Source organism: Oncorhynchus keta, chromosome 18 (genome assembly GCF_023373465.1).
Source record: "Oncorhynchus keta strain PuntledgeMale-10-30-2019 chromosome 18, Oket_V2, whole genome shotgun sequence".
Lineage (NCBI taxonomy): Eukaryota > Metazoa > Chordata > Actinopteri > Salmoniformes > Salmonidae > Oncorhynchus > Oncorhynchus keta.
In genome coordinates this window covers 10,471,472-10,487,597 of record NC_068438.1, presented here as the reverse complement: position 1 = coordinate 10,487,597, position 16,126 = coordinate 10,471,472, and the positions used below count along the sequence as shown (strand labels likewise).

The following is a 16,126-nucleotide window of genomic DNA, read 5'->3' as shown; positions in this document are numbered from 1 at the left end:
TCCCAGTGGGTCAGGAGTTTACACACATTCAATTAGTATTTGGTAGCATTGCCTTTAAATTGTTTAACTCGGGTCAAACGTTTCGCGTAGCCTTCCACAAGCTTCCCACAATAAGTTAGGTGAATTTTGGCCCATTCCTCCTGACAGAGCTAGTGTACCTGAATCAGGTTTATAGGCCTCCTTGCTGGCATTCTGAATCAGGTTTATAGGCCTCCTTGCTGGCATTCTGAATCAGGTTTGTAGGCCTCCTTGCTGGCACACACTTTTCAGTTATGCCCTCAAATGTTCTATAGGATTGACGTCAGGGCTTTGTGATGGACACTCCAATACCTTGACTTTGTTGTCCTTAAGCCATTTTGCCACAACTTTGGAAGTATGCTTGTGGTCATTGTCCATTTGGAAGGCCCATTTGCAACCAAGCTTTATCTTCCTGACTGATGTCTTGAGATGTTGCTTCAATATATCCACATAATTGTCCTGCCTCATGATGCCATCTATTTTGTGAAGTGCACCAGTCCCTCCTGCAGCAAAGCACCCCCACAACATGATGCTGCCACCCCCGTGCTTCACGGTTGGGCTGGTGTTCTTCGGCTTTCAAGCTTCCCCCTTTTTCCTCCAAACATAATGATGTTTATTTTGGCCAAACAGTTCTATTTTTGTTTCATCAGACCAGAGGACATTTCTCCAAAAACTACGATCTTTGTCCACATGTGCAGTTGCAAACCGTAGTCTGGCTTTTTTATGGAGGTTTTTAAGCAATGTCTTTTTCCTTCCAGAGCGGCCTTTCAGGTCATGTCGATATAGGACTAGTTTTACTGTGGATAATAGATACATTTGTACCCGTTTCCTCCAGCATCTTCACAAGGTCCTTTGCTGTTGTTCTGGGATTGATTTGCACTTTTCACACAAAGTACGTTAATCTCTAGGAGACGGAACGTGTCTCCTTCCTGAGCGGTATCACGGCTGCGTGGTCCCATGGTGTTTATACTCGCTTACTTGCGTACTATTGTACAGACGAACGTGGTACCTTCAGGCATTTGGAAATTGCACCTTCAGGCATTTGGAAATTGCTCCCAAGGATGAAGTCTTGGCTGATTTCTTTTGATTTTCCCATGATATCAAGCAAAGAGGCACTGAGTTTGAAGGTAGGCCTTGAATTACATTCAAGGGTACACCTCCAATTGACTCAAATGATGTCAATTAGCCTATCAGAAGCTTCGAAAGTTATGTTATTTTATGGAATTTTCCAAGCTGTTTAAGGACACAGTCAAGTTAGTGTATGTAAACTTCTGACCCACTGGAATTGTGATACTGTGAATTATAAGTTAAATAATTGTTGGAAAAATGACTTCTGTCATGCACAAAGTAGATGTCCTAACCGACTTGGCAAAACTATAGTTTGTTAACAAGACATTTGTGGAGTGGTTGAAAAACGAGTTTTAATGACTCCAACCTAAGTGTATGTAAACTTCCGACTTCAACTGTACACGTAAACAGGACATACACTAATGGTAATATATACATGTAAACAGAAGTAATTGGGACCAGTAGCAGGATAAATAGATACAGAACTTTCAGAAAGTATTCACACCCCTTGACTTTTTCCACATTTTGTTATGTTAAAATGGAAAAATCTAAATGGATTCAATTGATATTTTTTGGTCACTGGCCTAAACACAATAACCCATAATGTCTACGTGTATAGACGCATAATGTCAAAGTCAAAATGTTTACAAATGAATAAAAAATGAAATGCTGGAATCAATGTCTTGAGTCAATAAGTATTCAACCCCATTATTATGGCAAGCCTAAAAAAGTTCAGGAGTAAAAATGTCCTTAACAAGTCAAATAATATGTTGCAAGGACTCACTGTGTGGAATAATAGTGTGTAACATGCTTTTTTAATGACTACCTTTTCTCGGTACTCCACATATGAAACGTTATGTAAGGTCCCTCAGTCAAGCAGTTAATTTCAAACACAGATTCAACCATAAAGACGAGAGAGCTTTTCCAATACGTTTCAAAGAAGGGCACCTATTGGTAGATGGGTAAAAAAAGAAGAAGCAGACATTGAATATTCCTTTGAGCATGGTGAAGTTATTAATTACACTTTGGATGGTGTATCAATCTACCCAGTCACTATAAAGATACAGGCGTCCTTTTTAACTCAGTTGCCGGAGAGGAAGGAAACCGTTCAGTGATTTCCCAATGAGACGAATGGTGAATGGGTGTACAGTTACAGTTTAATGGCTGCGATAGGAGAAAACTGAGGATGGATCAACATCATTGTAGTTACTCAACAATATTAACCTAATTGACAGAGTGGAAAGAATGAAGCCTGTACAGAATAAAAATATTACAAAACATGCATCCTGTTTGCAACAAGACACTAAAGTAATACTGCAAAAAATGTGGCAAAGCAATTACATTTTTGGCCTGAATACAAAGTGTTATGTTTGGGACAAATCCAATACAACACATTGCAGGGTTGGGGAGTAACGGATTACATGTCAACCGTTACATGTAAGGGATTACAAAAAACAGTAACTGTAATCCATTATATTACCAGCAAAAATATTGTAATCAGATTACAGATACTTTTGAAAAACTAGATGATTACTTAGAGGATTACTTTTAAATTCAGAAAGGATGTTTGCAAAAACAAAATCTTTGACACTTCTCTGTTTTCTCAATTACATTCAAATCAGCATTGAGCAAAGGCGCAAGTTTAAGTGTGTTCCACCTGAGCGAGTCTGACCCCAAGTCAGAGACCACTATGATGACACACCAGATGTGATTTATGGATCGTGGGAAAAGAGCAGGAATTGGCTTTTGTAGGCTACAGTCCAAGCTACATCTTCCAGTGGTACAACTGCTGTCGGCATCCAAAAGATTATCCAACTTGAATAAACACTTGGACATAAGGATGACAGCAGTGTTCGGGGCAAAACAAACGGTAACTGTAATCCGTTAAGGATATCACTTATTATTGATATCTACATCTACTCGCTCTCATTTATCTATTTACGGATTGTGGTTGTTGTGGATGGCTGTTCCCCAAATCTAAATGTGTATTTGAACCCAATAAGGTTTGAATTCAAGAAGTTGAAGATACCTATCAATCATTATTATTTAAACCGTTGGACAGCCAGTGAAAGATTTGCTCTTGCATCAGCTGCATAGTGCGGATCCCAGCCTATGGAATAAAAGTGGGGCTTTTATTGCTCAATCTAATTCATGCTGATAAAAAAACATAGGCCTAATGGAGACATACTCAAACTCATACACTTTTGATAGACTTAAAGGGGCAATCTGTACTTGCTCCATCCATTTTTGGACTTATAAATGATATATATACAGTACCGGCCAAAGGTTTGGACACACATACTCATTCCAGGGTTTTTCTTTATTTTGACTGTTTTCTACATTGTAGAATAATAGTGAATTCATCAAAACTATTAAAATAACACATGGAATCATGTAGTAACCAAAAAAGTGTTAAACATATCAACATATATTATATACTTGAGATTCTTCAAGTAGCCACCCTTTGCCTTGATGACAGCTTTGCACACTCTCTGCATTCTCTCAACCAGCTTCGTGAGGTAGTCACCTGGAATGCATTTAAATTAACACCTGTGCCTTCTTAAAAGTTCATTTGTGGAATTTCTTTCCTTCTTAATGCGTTTGAGCCAATAACTTGTGTTGTGACAAGGCAGGGGTGGTATACAGAAGATGACCCTATTTGGTAAAAGACCAAGTCCATATTATGGCAAGAACAGATCAAATAAGCAAAGAGATAGGTCCATCATTACTTTAAGACATGAAAGTCAGTCAATTTGGAAAATTTCAAGAACTTTGAAAGTTTCTTTAAGTGCAGTCGCAAAAACCATTAAGTGCTATGATTAAACTTGCTCTCACGAGGACCGCCACAGGAATGGAACACCCAGAGTTACCTCTGCTGAGGAGGATAAGTTCATTAGAGTTACCAGCCTTAGAAATTGCAGCCCAACTAATAAATGCTTCACAGAGTTCAAGTAACATACAAATCTCAACATCAACTGTTCAGAGGAGACTGCGTAAATCAGGCCTTCATGGTCGAATTGCTGCAAAGAAACCACTACTAAAGGATAAGAAGACACTTTTTTATTTGTATTTTTAAGCGGTGGATCAGCTTAACATTGCGGAAAGAATGTTGCTTCCATCAATGTAATTGCATCATTTCAAATCCCCCATATCTTTTTTGGTAAGTATATATATCCATATACATACATGTATGCATACATATACACATATACATACACATACACATACCTATATAGATATACATACTTTTTAAGAATATATCTTTATTATTCCCTGCAAACCCTACCACCCTTCCCCCAATTGGAGTAAACTAATAAACACGTAAGATTCTACCTTCAGTTTATACATCTTATACACATTTTACAGACAGAATCTATTTTACAATAATTATATTTTGTTTGTTTTTAGTCCTTCCTCTATTTCTGATGTCCATCCAGTTTGATCTCTATTTGTAACTGTGCTATTTCACAACATCTCTGAACCTATAAGAAGACACTTACTTGGGTCAAGAAACACAAGCAATTGACATTAGACCGGTGGAAATGTGCTTTGGTCTGATGAGTCCAAATTTGAGATTTTTGGTTCCAATCGCCGTGTCTTTGTGAGGCGCAGAGTAGGTGAACGGATGATCTCTGCATGTGTGGTTCCCATTGTGAAGCATGGAGGAGGAGGTGTGATGGTGTGCGGGCGCTTTGCTGGTGACACTGTCCTCATTTATTTAGAATTCAAGGCACACTTAACTAGAATGGCTAACACAGCATTTTGCAGCGATATGCTTAGTAGGACTATCATTTGTTTTTCAACAGGACAATGACCCAACACACCTCCAGGCTGTGTAAGGGCTATTTGACCAAGAAGGAAAGTGATGCATTGTGTCCCGCCACCCGCCAACTCCTCCTTACGCTACTGCTACTCTCTGTTCATCATATATGCATAGTCACTTTAACCATATCTACATGTACATACTACCTCAATCAGCCTGACTAACCGGTGTCTGTATGTAGCCTCGCTACTTTTATAGCCTCGCTACTGTATATAGCCTCGCTACTGTCTTTTTACTGTTGTTTTATTTCTTTACTTACCTATTGTTCACGTAATACCTTTTTTGCACTATTGGTTAAAGCCTTAAGTAAGCATTTCATCTGATGTATTCGGCGCACGTGACAAATAAACTTTGATTTGATTTGAGTGCTGCATCAGATGACCTGGCCTCCACAATCACCGGACCTCAACCCAATTGAGATGGTTTGGGATGAGTTGGACCACAGAGTGAAGGAAAAGCAGCCAACAAGTGCTAAACATATATGGGAACTCCTTCAAGACTATTGGAAAAGCATTCCAGTTGAAGCTGGTTGAGAGAATGGCAAGAGTGTGCAACGTTGTCATCGTGGCAAAGGGTGGCTACTTTGAAGAATCTCTGCATTTAGCTGCATTTTATCAAGATATCAAAATGTCACCGACAAAAAGGTAAACAATAGGCCTATAGCAAATGCAGCATATGACATTCCTTTTCCACATGTAAATACGGTAGCACTTTTCAGTAGTGCTCAAAGCATGCCATTCTATGAGCGCAGCATTTATTTTTCAACTGGAATCAATGAGCCCAATCAGTCCTCCATGAAAACAAAATCCTAAACAGCAGAGTAGGGCTGGCTAATAAGTCCTTAGTATTGGGGTCATGTTAAGTTTGGCTAATTTATACTTCCATATTTCCAAGTCCTATTCTTGAAGATCAAGGGGTATAACATTTATTGGAATGACTGTAATACTGATAGACTTTGGTTTTTAATGTGAAGATACAATTTAATCGTATTATTATATGTAGTAGAAGGCGATGGGTTAGAAGAAGCCTACATAACCAACCCATAAAGTAAATTTTAACATCCATATATGACCAGCTATGAAAACTTTAACATTGATATCCTGCAAAAGATGTCATTCAATTGGTAACATACATTTTTGTCTTCTTCTAGTGCCTCTTAAATTGAATGTAATCTAAAAGGAACTGAATGTAATCTACGTTACTGAGTTTGGGTAATCTAAAAGTTATGTTACTAATTACAATTTTGGACAAGTAACTAGTAACTGTAACGGATTACATTTAGAAAGTAACCTACCCAACCCTGCAAATCACTGAGTACCACTCTCCATATTTTCAAGCGTAGTGGTGGCTGCATCATGTTATGGGTATGCTTGTAATCGTTAAGGACTAGGGAGTTTTTCAGGATAAAAAATAAACGGAATGGAGCTACAGTAAGCACAGGCAAAGTCCTAGAGGAAATTGTGGTTCAGTCTGCTTTCCAACAGACACTGTGATATGAATTCCCCTTTCAGCAGGACAATAACCTAAAATTCAAGGCCAAATCTACACTGGTGTTGCTTAACAAAAAGACAGGGAATGTTCCTGACTGGCTGAGTTACATTTTTGACTTAAATCTACTTAAAAATCTATGGCAAGACTTGAAAATTGTTGTCTAGCAATGATCAACAACAAATTTGACAGAGCTTCAAGAATAAAAATAAAAAAAACGTTTTTAATTCAGGCTATAACATAACACAATGTGGAATAAGTCAAGGAGTATGAATCCTTTCTGAAGGCACTGTAAATACTAATGGCAATAAATAATCAGCAGGTAGCCTAGCAGCAGGTAGCCTAGCAGCAGGTAGCCTAGCAGCAGGTAGCTTAGTGGTTAAGTGCATTAGGCCAGTATCGAAAGGTTGCTGGCTCCAATCCCTGAGCCGACTAGGTATAAAGTCTGTTCATGTGCCCTTGAGCAAGGCACTTAACCCTAGTCGCTCTGGATAAGAGTGTCTGGTAAATGACCTAAATGTACTCAATGGGTAGCAGTTAAACGGATTAATACATCTGATCAATTATAATTTTATCAGCAACGTAGGTTGTGTCTCAGTGGGTAGAGACCTGTGGATGGGCATAGAGTCAGTGTGGATAGTTTGTGGGAGAGGGAGAGCAGTTGTTATCCATTTAACAGTCATATGGCCAGGGGATAGAAGCTGCTTAAGAGTCTGTTGGTCTGAGCCCCCAGTGATGCGCTGGGCCATCCCCACCACCCTCTGTAGGGCCTTCCATTGATACAACCAGTTAGGATGCTCTCAATGGAGCAGCTGTAGAAGTTCCTGAGGATCTGAGGGGCCCATGCCAAATCGTTTCAGCCTCCTGAGGGAGAAGAGGCGTGGCCGTGCCTTCTTCACTTCACTAAAGAGAGTGACCATGGTAAAGGTAAAATAGCCTAAAGCATTCTCTTTTTTTTTTTACCCCTTTTTCTCCCCAATTTTTGTGGTATACCAATGTGTCGTAGGCTACACCGTGCACCTGGCAACCTTGGTTAGCGCGCACTGCGCCCGGCCCGCCACAGGAGTCGCTGGTGCGCGATGAGACAAGGGACATCCCTACCGACCAAGCCCTCCCTAACCCGGACGACGCTAGGCCAATTGTGCGTCGCCCCACGGACCTCCCGGTCGCGGCCGGTTACGACAGAGCCTGGGCGCGAACCCAGGGACTCTGCTGGCACAGCTGGCGCTGCAGTACAGCGCCACCGGGGAGGCCAGCCTAAAGCATTCTCGACACATATTGTACATGTAGATTATCAACTTACTCTCTCTCTCTCTCTCCCCTTCTTCCTTTCTTTGCTTGAGAAACTACAGAGCTGAGACCTCTGGCAAATGAGCAGCACTGTATTGGCAGAAACAGTGACTTTACCACAGTGCCAGTATTTGAACAAGCTCCCTTGTGATGTCCTCCCAATCAAAAGAAAGAGTTTTGATCAGAGTTTATTGCAGATTGCCAATGTTACATGAAACTTACAATAACAAAAATACACGTACTGTAAGAACGTATGATTTGACATTACACTTTCAGAATATTTTTGAGCTGAACATTTTGATCATGAGACGTTCTGTTTGCTTTTCTGTTATCATTTAATTGATGTGCTTACAACCCCCAGGTTATATGTGTAGGAGTAATAACCTGGTAACAGGTCCGGCTATAATTAACAAACGACAAAGTAGTTAATTGCAGATATAAATACAAATCTCTCCCAAGTAATGAGAAATGATTGGCTTTAATCAAGCTACTGTTTAAGAGCTAAAGACTGCCTCAAGTCATAAAACCCAATGCCATGTACGGCTCCTCTCACTCCTGCGCTCTCTCTGTATCCTCCTATCTCCCTCCCTCCCTCTCTGTATCCTCCTATCTCCCTCCCTCCCTCTCTGTATCCTCCTATCTCCCTCCCTCCCTCACCATATCTCTCTCTCTCGCTCTCCCTCCCTCTCCCTCACGCCTTTAATGAAAAAGCAGATAGGGGGAAGTTCTTGGCATTCTGGAAACAATAATATGACCTGTGGATGGAGGATTGAGGAGGCAGCAGCAGAAGAGGAGAGGAGAGGGGGACGTGTGCGGCGATAAGATGGCATTCTCAGTGTGCTAAAATGAGTTCATTAGGTAAGCGGTGGGTCTGAGAACCAAGCCGCGGCATGATAAAGGGAACGGCGGTGAGGGGAAAAAGGTTTAATATCCTGCCTTCACAGCTCCGACATATCAGGGAGGATCTAGAGGAGCCAGGGCCGGGTATAGCAGCACCAGAGGAGAGGCACCAGGAGCCAGAAGAGAGATGGAGGGAGAGAGGAAAAACACAGGAAGACAGAGAGAGAGAGAGAGAGAGCGAGAGAGCGAGAGAGAGAGAGAGAGAGAGAGAGAGAGAGAGAGAGAGAGAGAGAGAGAGAGAGAGAGAGAGAGAGAGAGAGAGAGAGAGAGAGAGAACTAGAGAGAGAGAGAAAGATACCAAGATTCACAAAGCAATCAAATAGAAACAAAATGAAAACAAAAAGATAACTCATCGGAAAGGGAGTGAGGAGAACTCATGTCAAACAAGCCTGTCATTCTAGTCTTTTAGTGAGAACGAGGGCTGTCGTGTTAAGTACTGCCGGGAGAGGGCTGTCAAATGAACATATGTAAAAGCCACAGGAGGGTCTCTGGCTGCCTTTTTCACAATCCAAGGTGAGAGGTTTTAAAAGAAGACAGTGATACGGTGGAGAAAACATCACATTGAACAGGTCCAAATGCAGAAAAGGAGAATATGAGAGGAGGATATAGAAAGAGAGACAGATGTAGAAAAGGAGAATATGAGAGGAGGATATAGATAGAGGGACAGATGCAGAAAGGGAGAATATGAGAGGAGGATATAGAAAGAGAGACAGATGTAGAAAAGGAGAATATGAGAGGAGGATATAGAAAGAGAGACAGATGTAGAAAAGGAGAATATGAGAGGAGGTACAGGGATGTGGAGAATATGAGAGGAGGGTAGGGACAGATGTAGAAAAGGAGAAATGAGAGGAGGATATAGAAAGAGGGACAGGGATGAGGTCCTTAGAGTACAGTACTGTACCTCTGGGTTTAATACAGGAGACACAATCGTGAACTAAAGCCAAACTAACAATCCGGGTCATATTCATTAGGCACCCCAATTATCCAAAACCTAGCGAAACAGGAAGGGACTACCTGAACTTGTCCAATAAGAAACCCTTGTTTAAGTGTTCCATTGCAAAATGTTTTGCTACGGTGTGCCCTGACTAATAAGAAACCTGCACCTCAGATCATATGCTTGCTCACTAAGTGGGTGCTCATGCAGCTTGAAACTCAACACTGTGTGTATCAGTGTGTTGTTGACTAAAGTGTGTGAACATCACGGAGCGTTTGCTGAAGCTAATGGCTGCAGGATTAAGCCTTGATGACAGAGACCCCGCCCGGGCCTGCAGGCTGCAGCCATCACACCTGGCCAGCCCCAGGTCAGGTGGCTCCACAATTAGATGATGTTACCGCAGTGGTTCCTTTTTGAACGTCATGCTTTGTGACGGACAGACGGCATGTTGAATATGTTGTATGGCCGATGCCTGTTTTTAGTACACAGCAATAGATGATTGAACTTCGCTGCCGATGCAAAGCCACAATCCTTGATTCGTCATTATTCTTCATTAGTCAATGGATATATCATTTCAAATCAAATCAAAGTTTATTTGTCACGTGCGCCGAATACAACAGGTGAAATGCTGACTTACAGGCTCTAACCAATAGTGCAAAAAAGGTTTTAGGTGAACAATAGGCAGGTAAAGAAATACAACAGTAAAAAGACAGGCTATATACAGTAGAGAGGCTATATACAGTAGAGAGGCTATATACAGTAGAGAGGCTATATACAGTAGAGAGGCTATAAAAGTAGCAAGGCTACATACAGACACCGGTTAGTCAGGCTGATTGAGGTGAGTTTGTTGAATAGGCAGCAAGTATTGCAGGTTGCACCTTTAAATTGTATTCTGTAGATTTTCTCTTGTTCTCTACACTGTGGTGTTGAGCTGGTCCCATTCAGGACAACAGTACAGAGGGTGAGAATAATCAAGCATTATCTTCAGAAAACAAAGCAGCGAATCCAAACACATCGGTCAAAATACAAACAAACCTCATAATCATGTAGTGTGAGCCCTGGAATAGAGGGGAGACAACCGTGAATACAAGTCATCTCTACCACTTTTTTGTAGCCTAAGGACCAAGGTGTAAGGTGTCTAGGTGTAGCAGGTCAGGCGGAGTCAGGCGCAGGGCACAGAGATGAGTAATTCACGTAACATTCCTCAAGACAAACAAATATTCCAAGAAGGAAAATAATCAAGCTCGCCAATACAGACCAATTTACAACGAACAAACTCGCACAAAACCATGGGGGAACCAGAGGGTTAAATAAGGAACATATAATTATGGGAATGGAAACCAGGTGAATGCAATGAAGACAAAACAAATGGAAAATGAAAAGTGGATTGGTGGCGGCGAGAAAACCGGTGATGTCGACCGCCGAACACCGCCCGAACAAAGAGAGCGACCAACTTCGGGAAGTCGTGACACAAGGGGTGACCAACAGGACCGTGTGTTTTTACTTGAGAATTCATCTCAGAAAGCCAGAACTAAAATCTTGCGTAATTGCTTCAAGATGCTTAATCTGTTCTTGGTGAGAAATGTAACGCATCGTTCATAAGTGGGTATGTGGTAGTTACCACATACGACTGGGGGAAATCCACTTGGGCTTCGCTTCAACTGGTAATTACTAGTGGGAAACTATCAGCCCTGAGCTCCGACTTCTCCCACATGCTGACCTCTGATGTCACACCTACTAAGGAAATGACTTCGATAATTTATTCGTCTACACACATGATAGATGGGGGCATAGTCGTTAAGCCGATTTGTTGCAAAACGAAAACGAACGAAACAAGGAGGGGCCTACCTGAATTTGTCCAATAGAAACTCTCCTTTGCAAAATACAACCGTTTGCAACTATTTGGACTAACTAATACTTTTATGCTTGTTGGCCATGAGCCAATCAATTTGGTCAACAAAAAATGGTATTGCTCATTTGCTACGTGAAGCTTGTTTGATCAAATAGACGTTTTGTGATGGTTAGGTTGTAAGGAATGCACTGAACTAAATGGACGTGGGGTAACCTGTGGGCGCTTTGTATGCGCTATAGTCAATTATGGTGGCATGTCTACTTACATTAAATATCTCATTATTAACATACACCTACTGTATGATAGCTAGCAAATTAATAAGCTAACTAAAGTTATCCTGCCTTGCTGGAACTTCTGAAGAAGGGAAATGCCTTATTTCTACAATTTCCAAGAGATAACCAAACAAAAACATATTAACTTTTTACATAGTAGGGACATTTTTGTTGACTTATTTGCATTCGTTTTTACTTACACTTGTATGTTGACTTCTACATTGATGCTGTTTTTAAGTTTTCGCAGAGTTTTCTTAGCGGATGTACAATCGTCACGAATTGAATTATAGGGAGTTTCAGGGCCCGGAGTGAACATAATTGTACACTCTCAAAGCCGACTAAACACGAGGGCTGAGGGGCTTACGTTGCAAACTTCAACTGCGTGGCTAATCATTTAGACCTCCCTCCAAGATGGCGACGGGGATTCCCCCAAGGCAAGGGTAAGTGGACGAGGGTGTGTCTTTTAAGTGTTTGTACCGCTGCCTTTATCAGAGTTGTGCCTGTTGTTCACATGCTTATGTGCCCTCTTATTGGCTAGAATTGTCCCACCTGATCCCGCCTCCTCCCGCCTACCTTCCATCTTTGAGGACATGTATTTCCATTGTTAGAGCGGTCCCTCGACTATTCAATTCAATTCAAGGGGCTTTATTGGCATGGGAAACATATGTTAACATTGCCAAAGCAAGTGAAGTAGATAATATACAAAAGTGAAATAAACAATACAAATTAACAGTAAATATTACACTCACAGAAGTTCCAAAAGAATAAAGACATTATAAATGTAATATTATGTATATATACAGTGTTGTAACAATGTGCAAATTGTTAAAGTACGAAAGAGAAAATAAATAAACATAAATATGGGTTGTATTTACAATGGTGTTTGGTCACTGGTTGCCATTTTCTTGTGGCAACAGGTCACAAATCTTACTTCTGTGATGGCACACTGTGGTATTTCACCCAGTAGATATGGGAGTTTATCAAAATCGGGTTTGTCTTTGAATTCTTTGTGGATCTGTATAATCTGAAGGAAACATGTGTCTCTAATATGGTCATACATTTGACAGGAGGTAAGGAAGTGCAGCTCAGTTTCCACCTCATTGTGTGGGCAGGTCTGCCCTTTCTCAATAGCAAGGCTATGCTCACTGAGTCGGTACATAGTCAAAGCTTCCCTTAAGTTTGGGTTAGTCACAGTGGTCAGGTATTCTGCCACTGTGTACTCTCTGTTTAGGGCCAAATAGCATTCTAGTTTGCGCAGTTTTCTTGTTAATTCCTTCCAATGTGTCAAGTGATGATCTGTTTGTTTTCTCATGATTTGTTTGGGTCTAATTGTGTTGCTGTCTATCTTGTCAATATAATCAATCATCTTTGACCCATCTCCCAATAACTAATTACCTGCCAATCACCCACTCCTTTGAGCAATCACTTATCAAGCCTTTCTGGTGCATCAAGCACCTGGCCCTAGCTACTGCCCTTAGTGGTGGAATATGTATAGCAGAAAATGGACTGTCTAACTGTGCCCTCGGCATTAAACTAACTGTCTAACTGTGCCCTCGGCATTCCTTAAGTAATCTCAGAAATGAACCCAATTCAAGTGTTACAATGTTACAAAACATACAAAACAGTATTACAAAAGCATTATGGGGGGGAAAAAATGCAAGAGGCATAGCTACTCATTTACATCTTCACTTTATTTATTTATTCATTCATATAATATGTATATCTTTCTTCTATACAGGTTTATTTCCCAATACAATCTTTAACAGACATACATAGATCATACATTATATAGGCTCGAGAGGTACGAGGGAGTGGTTTTATCATCTTCATTGGATATTTTGGAGAGGAACAAGACAAGGTCACATCGCAGACGCAAGCTGAAGCACAGGTTACACACACTGGCATGAACACACAGGTTACACACACTGGCATGCACACACAGGTTACACACACTGGCATGCACACACAGGTTACACACACTGGCATGAACACACAGGTTACACACACTGGCATGCACACACAGGTTACACACACACAGGTTACACACACTGACAAAGTTGACAGAGTATGACACTGCTACTTCAGTTCATAATGTACACACACATGCACGCTGACACACACACACACACACACACGTGTATACACGCACACTCATGTATGCACGCTCGCAAGGTATGCACGCTTAGACACACGTACACAAATCCCCAATTAAAATACTATTTGAAATCGTTTCAAATACTTCAGATTTGATTGAGCTTGCCTGGTTCAACGGAACCGATAGAACAGTCGCAATCCTGTAAAACCCCGCCCATCTCGCACGAGGCAGGATAAAACAAACCCCGCCCATCTGGCACGAGGCAGGCTAAAACAAACCCCGCCCATCTGGCACTAGGCAGGCCAAAGAAAACACACAGTACTTGAAAGATTCCCTAAAGTATTTGCACCCTGGTCTGATACACACACAAACATAATCCATTCAAGAGAGTAGACAAGTATTCACAGAACAAAGAGACACACACCGACACCAAGACTCACTTAATACACACGTCATACTACGACTCCCATTCCAACACACAACAGACTATTTGGTTGAAAGTAAAGGCCGATACCTGTTTTTAGACACATCCTTGAAGACTGAGAGACGGAGATGAAGGAGATGAACATAGTTGTGTTCAATACTGGGTTCCCGATCTAGGCAGTTCGCGTGGAAATGGTGTTTTACATATTAAGAAACTAAATCAAACTAAAATCAGCATGTCCGTTTAGAGTAAATGAGATAAACAAACACGTGAGCGTATAGATTTGACAGCAATAATAATTATTTCAAAAAAATATACATCTTACATTGCGATAATATAACCCCCTCCTTCTGATCTGCACAGGGCCTGCGCACGCGTGCACCAGAGCCTTCCATACTGCAGCTAAAGAATCCCCCTACATAACTGGACAAAGCCCTGTTTTCTCTTCTGAACGGGTCTCTATGTCCCCCAACATCTTGGCTACGCTTACAGAGCATAATCAGTACTGCAGTGCGGAGACGCTCTGACACTCATCATCAAGGCCCTTCATAGGTTCACCAATCCCGAAACACTGACAAGCTCCCACCAAGTCATCCTAAAGCAGGACAACAGCTCACATCTGGAAATACCTGTAGAATATTTGGTTTCATAGAGAAGCTTAAAAAATATACCTGCATTTTGCAATCAATGCCCAGCTAAACATCTGAAAGCAGAACTCATGAAACAAGGATATAACTGTTTGCTCGTGATATAAACATTGTTTCGTGGACCTGACAGATCAGAGACAAGGAAGCGTGTATGTTTATGCCTCATACTGTGTGGATGGATTCCAATTGTAATGGACAGGTATAGACTTGAAAGGCAACATTACGCTTCAATAACAGTACACATGCCATTGTGCTGTGGCATCTAAAAACCCTCTGTCTGGTTGAAATGCTCTGACCAGCGTGGCCCAGTATGAAACCAGTGACGACATTAGCCGCTAACAGAATGAGCCAGGAGGGAGACGACGGAGGAGGGGTGTGGGATGCTGCAGACAGTGTGGCCCAGCGCCCCCACCTCAGCCCTGGGGTAAGTGGGATAAACAGGGTGCCTCTGTGCTTCGGCAGTCTGCTGTGGGGGTTCTGGAGGAGAAGTGTGGGGGCGACGACGACCCTCCCCGTCCTGCAGTTGTGCTCTATGTCCAGCAGAGGGTGGTGTAGTCGGCCTGGTCAGACCACTGGGTCAGACGGTGTGGGTGATGATAATGTCACTGTGAGGCCCACTGGGTACAGGGGTGATGCCATTCAGGAGACGCTGAGGGATAAGGAAGGGAGGAAGGGCAGGACAGAGAAGAGAGGGGTAGGAGGGGACACCAGAGTTATTTCATCTAAGCCACTGTCATTGAGGGTTGGGTTCACCTTGTAACACAAGAAGTTTTCGTGTGGAATCTTCCAAACAACATGCAAATTGGCACGTTGGCTGTTAGCCTATCCAGCACAGTGTCAAAGCTATCAAGCGAGACCCTCCTTTCCTCGGATTGGTTATTGCACAGTCGTTATTGCACAGTCGCTTTCCTGCGTCTGCTTCCATTGAAAGTGACAGATTTCTGGTAGTCTGAGCGCAAGAAGTGGTGCCTGGTAAAACTGTGGCGTAACCCGACAGATCGTTGTTATTGAGCGCTGTCACACAGACTTCATGTCATCCTGACCTCGCTCTGATCCGTCTGTCTACACTCACTGGCCGCAGCGGCAGGTTAGGCATACAACGCTCACACACGTAACACACACACACACTAACACAGATGTACGACCAGAACACACACGTAACACACACACACCCCTCTGCTGACATTGTCTTTCAGTCCCATTGTGCGGTGAGGCACTGGGGCAAACACTGGGCTTATTGGATGACAGGTTCATCAAAGGCAGGGAGAGGAGGGAGGGAGGGGCTGTGTGTACAAGGCATGTTTGATGTTGGTCT

General features: G+C 42.1%; 1 pseudogene; it reads right to left on the bottom strand.

Annotated features, from left to right (window-relative positions):
• Window positions 1-15,309: 15,309 nt before the first annotated feature.
• LOC118397244 (sodium-dependent serotonin transporter-like) overlaps window positions 15,310-16,126 on the bottom strand; it is a 56,988-nt pseudogene continuing 56,171 nt past the window's right edge.